We start from the raw sequence: 5,606 nt of genomic DNA on the forward strand, positions 1-5,606 counted from the left end.
GGTATCTTTCTTTTATTAGTGACAATTTCTTTCATGTACTTAGCATAAGGATTCATTTTAAGCATATCAGTTAATCGCATACCCAAAAAGATAGGTCTAATCATTTCAGCAAAGCGCTCAAAATCCTCGTCATCCTTTTTCTTGGATGGTTTGGGAGGGAAAGGCATGGGTTTCTGAACCCATGGTTCTCTTTCTTTACCATGCTTCCTAGCAACAAAGTCTTTCTTATCATAACGTTGATTCTTTGATTGTGGGTTATCAAGAACAATAGCAGGTTCAATTTCTATATCATTATCATTACTAGGTTGAGCATCATCATGAACATTATCATTAACATTATCACTAGTTTCAGGTTCAATACCAGATTGTGTTTCAGCATCAGAAATAGAAATATCATTTGGATTCTCAGGTGTTTCAGCGATAGGTTCACTAGGAGCATGCAAAGTCCTATCATTTTTTTCTTCCTTTTAGAATGACTAGGCACATCTATATTATTTTTCTGAGAATCTTGCTCAATTCTCTTACGGTGGTCTTCAGGATACAGAGGTTCTTGAGCCATTCTACCAGTTCTAGTAGCCACTCTAACAGCATAATCATTATTTTTACTATTCAATTCATTGAGCAAATCATTTGGAGCCTTAAGTACTTGTTCTACTTGAGTGGTAACCATAGAAGCAAGTTTACTAATAAGTTTAAGTTCACCTTTAACTCTAGACATATAATCACCCAAGTATTCAAGCGTATCGGAATTATATTTCAATTGTCTACCAAAATAAGCATTAAAGTTTTCTTGTTTAACAATGAAATTGTCAAACTCATCTAAGCATTGTCTAGTAGACTTTTAATGAGGGATATCACCTTCATCATATCTATAGAGAGAATTTACCTTTACTACCTGTGTCGGGTTATCAAGACCACGAGTTTCTTCAATAGGTGATGGATCAAGATCATATGTTTCTTCACCAGGCGGTAAATTAAGACCATGTATTTCTTCAATAGGAGGTAAATTCTTAACATCTTCAGCTTTAATACCTTTTTCTTCCATAGATTTCTTTGCCTCTTGCATATCTTCATGACTGAGAAATAGAACACCTCTTTTCTTCGGAGTTAGTTTAGGAATAGGCTCAGGAGTTGGCTCAGGAAGTATCCAATTATTTTCATTTGTCCACATATTATTCAATAGAATTTCAGCTTCATCCGGTGTTCTTTCCCTGAAAACAGAACCACCACAACTATCCAGGTAATCTCTAGAAGCATCGGTTAGTCCATTATAAAAGATATCAAGTATTTCATTTTTCTTAAGAGGGTGATCAGGCAAAGCATTAAGTAATTGGAGAAGCCTCTGTCGGCGTTCTGGGAACAGGGGTCCCCAAACTTGCCTGCCTGCGGTCTGCGGCGTGGCTCAAAGGGGGCCCAGCACGGCCCGTCTTCATCGACACAGACCCAAGACCCTCGCAGGGGCCAAGCCTCGCGGGGCGGACGACACGGAGCTTCCTCAGGCACGGCCACATCAGGCTGGCTCGCGAGGAGGTGGAGAGATCAAGGCGGGGTACCTCACGAGGTGCCCGTGACGCAAGCCATGATGACCAAGGGCGCCAGGCGGGCGCCAGCCCGCGCAGTGTCCTCCTTTCCTCTTTGGTGCAAAGGGAGCAAGCGCAGGCGAGAGCATCAAGCAAAGGCACCCATTTCGGTGCAACGAGACCAAGACCAGTCCAACGGCAGGGAGGAAGTCATTGTGGAGCCCAAGCCAGCGTCACCACCAGAGTGTTTGGCAGGCGAGGACTAACTTTAGTCAGGATAAGTGTACCAGATGTTCCCCTTCAAAATGGCCAATTGTTGGCGTCCTTCCCGCTCAATATTTGGGAAGAGGCCCAGGGCCTTTGCCTATAAATAGGACTAGCCACCCACAGGGTAGGAAAGAGGGAAAATCGGATCCAGTAGCATCACAAAGAGAGAGAGAGAGAGAGAGAGAGAGAGAGAGAGAAGGGTGACTGAACTCCTCCTAGCAGTTCATCCCAACAGCCAAGAGCAGACCCTCGCGAGGCTGTTCTTCCTTGTATTGCTCATCATCATCAGCCCAAGAGGCAATCCACCACACCACACACTGGAGTAGGGTGTTACACCACAACGGTGGCCCGAACCAGTATAAACCCTGTGTCTCTTGTGCTGTTCTTTCCACAGCTTAGATCTCAGCGAGGCGGAGGGGTGCAGGTAGGTAGAAGGTGAAATCTCCACGCGCACCCCAGTGTTCAAACCTCAAGGGTCTGCCGGAACCCGAAATCCGACAGCCTCCCCCAAGCTTGTGGGAGACTCTCTTCTTCAATTTGCACAAAATTATATATATATCCCTTAAGGCACCTTGTTTCTTATGAGCAGGGAAATATTTAGCAGAGAAGTAATAAATCATATCCTGGGGACTACGCACACAACAAGGATCAAGAGAATTAAATCATATCTTATCATCACCCTTTAATGAGAACGAAAATATTTTAAGGATATAAAGGTAGCGAGATTTCTCATCATTAGTGAACAAGGTGGCTATATCATTTAATTTAGTAAGATGTGCTACAACAGTTTCAGATTCATAGCCATGAAAAGGATCAGATTCAACCAAAGTAATTATATCAGGATCAACAGAGAATTCATAATCCTTATCAGTAACACAGATAGGTGAAGTAGCAAAAGCAGGGTCAGGTTTCATTCTAGCATTAAGAGATTGCTGCTACCATTTAGCTAAAAACCTCTTGAGCTCGTATCTATCTTTGCAAGCTAAAATAGCTAGAGCAGCTTCTTTTTCAAAAACATAACTGTCCGTGTCAAAAGCGGCGAATCTCGGGTAGGGGGTCCCGAACTATGCGTCTAGGCCAGATGGTAACAGGAGGCAGGGGACACGATGTTTTACCCAGGTTCGGGCCCTCTTGATGGAGGTAAAACCCTACGTCCTTCTTGATTAATATTGATGATATGGGTAGTACAAGAGTAGATCTACCACGAGATCAGAGAGGCTAAACCCTAGAAGCTAGCCTATGGTATGATTGTATGTTGTGATTGTTGTCCTACGGACTAAAACCCTTCGGTTTATATAGACACCGGAGAGGGTTAGGGTTACACAAGGTCGGTTACAAAGGAGGAGATATCCATATCCGTATTTCCTAGCTTGCCTTCCACGCCAAGTAGAGTCCCATACGGACACGAGACGAAGTCTTCAATCTTGTATCTTCATAGTCTAGCAGTCCGGCCAATGGAGATAGTCCGGCTGTCCAGAGACCCCCTAATCCAGGATTCCCTCAGTAGCCCCTAAACCAGGCTTCAATGACGATGAGTCCGGCACGCAGTATTGTCTTCGGCATTGCAAGGCGGGTTCCTTCTTTGAATACATCACAGAAGAATTTGAATACGAGGATAGTGTCCGACCCTGCAAATTAAGTTCCACATTCCACCATAGAGAGAATAATATTTTCTCAGATCTAATTCGCTGGCTTGTTTTGGTAAGCATGACGTTATGTCATGGCCCGGTGATTATTCGAACCGTTTCCTTTAACCAGCTCCACACACGACGCGAGGCGGTTTCTTGACACGTCTTGCCGAAGCGGAGATCCTGTTCCCTCAATTATGGGATTCTCATTAATGCGGTCGTGGGTAACCCAACCGTGTCTAGGACTCCTAGATTATAGGCAAGTCCTAAATGGCTACAGAGAGGACGCTTGATATTCACCCTCTTTATAAAGGGACAAGGTTTTCGCTTTTTCCCTCTCATGCTCAATCAAACCCTTCCCCCGCCTTAAGTTCTAACACCCAAGGCCTAGGTTAGGTGCTCCGGATCTTCAATCATGTCCGGATCCAGCCTTCAAGGCCGATGGATGCCCTCCTCCGTTATGGAAGAGGACATTAAAAAGTTGAGGGAGGCCAGATATCTGACTGCCGAGGTTCCGCATCAGCTGCCTGCTCGAGGGCAGATTGTCCCTACCCCCGAACCCAACGAGAACGTCGTGTTCATCTCCCACTTCCTCCGAGGTCTAGGCCTTACTTTGGATCCCTTCGTCAGGGGTTTGATGTTCTATTACGGGCTAGATTTCCACGATCTAGCTCCGGACTCCTTCCTCCACATCTCGACATTTATTGTCGTGTGTGAGGCCTTCCTCCGCGTTACCCCTCACTTCGGCCTGTGGCTCAAGACCTTTGAAGTAAAGCCGAAGATGATCGAGGGGCAACATGCAGCGTGCGGAGGTGCCTTAATAGGAAAGATGGCAGGAGCTCCATGGCCGAAAGGTTCCTTTCTAGAAGTGTCCGAATTATGGCAACGAGAGTGGTTTTATGTCACGGCTCCCAGAAGTGCAAAGTGGGCAGCTTCCCCCTCTTTTCGCTCGGGCCCCCACCACAACTGATGTCATGGATTAGCAGAGGTCTGAGCTAGGTTCCAGCCAAGGACGTGCCTATACTGCAAAGCCGCATCCAGGATCTCTTCGAGGGAGATTTTAATTTGGTCGCGGTAATTCAAGTTATGCTGGTTCGTCAAGTCCAGCCTTGCAAACGCCGGCCCCTTCGCTTGTGGGAGTTCAACCCAGAGGGATCATGTGCCATTCAAAGTTTCCTCGGCCTGACGCACGAGGAGATGTACAAGTCATTCTTTGGACCTCAAGTAGAATGTCCGGATATTACCGAGGACGTGGGCCTAAGCAGTAACCGCGCCGCCGAACAAGTAAGAAATCCTCTAGCCGAACACACTATCTTTTATTCGTAGTTATTTCTGAGAGTTTGCTTTTTGACCAGGACTATCTAACAAAGGCGAAGATGATTTGGTGTTTGGCCCCCCTCCCCGAGGGTTTGGAAAATCCGGTATTGGAAAAGATGCTCGAGGTCGCACCTTGCCCGGTGCCCTTGAAGGAAGATACCGGGGGGGGGATAATACGGGTGGACGTGGGCCCCCATCGCTGCCCGTTCCAACTGAGGGAACGAGAGTCTCCACAAAGGAGGACAATCGGGGGAGGAAAATGACTGCTTTCGAGGATCCGGAAGCCGAAGCCTCCAAACGGGAGAAGAAGTCTCCCACAGAGGTTCCTGCCTCGGGGGGGTGCTTTTGCCGCACAAAGTCCACGGGGGGATCAGCCCCCCAATGAGTCGTAAGTGATCCAAAATACTTTAATAGTAAAGGTATGCTATCTTTTTTTCTAAGAGAATAACCACCGCATATATCTTGCAGTTCGGGCCTTAGCCCCTCTCAGCTGAGCTCGTCTTCGGGGGATCTTCTTCCAGAGATGATGGAGAGCGAAACGCCTCCCCCAGACTCCTCCGCTCAAGAAGAGTGCAACCCCAATGTGTCGTCACGGAGGGTCTCTCCGGATCCGGTGAGGCCAGAAGATAATCCCATAGACCCCCGAAGTCCCCAGCGTCCGGCTCCGGAAGAGAGCAGACAAAAGAGTCCGGCACCGTCTGGTGTGCGATCGGACATTCTGAGGGAGTTGGTGGGGCGAGCGGCCATCTCAGAAGAACACCGTATGCTGATGAGTATGGTGATGGAGAGAATCTCGTCCGTCGAAAGCCGATTGCATGAAGCTTTTATGAGTCTACTGACAGGCTTTGAGGTACGTGAGATAATATGTGATAGT

The sequence above is a fragment of the Triticum urartu genome, chromosome 3, assembly GCF_003073215.2.
Source record: "Triticum urartu cultivar G1812 chromosome 3, Tu2.1, whole genome shotgun sequence".
Lineage (NCBI taxonomy): Eukaryota > Viridiplantae > Streptophyta > Magnoliopsida > Poales > Poaceae > Triticum > Triticum urartu.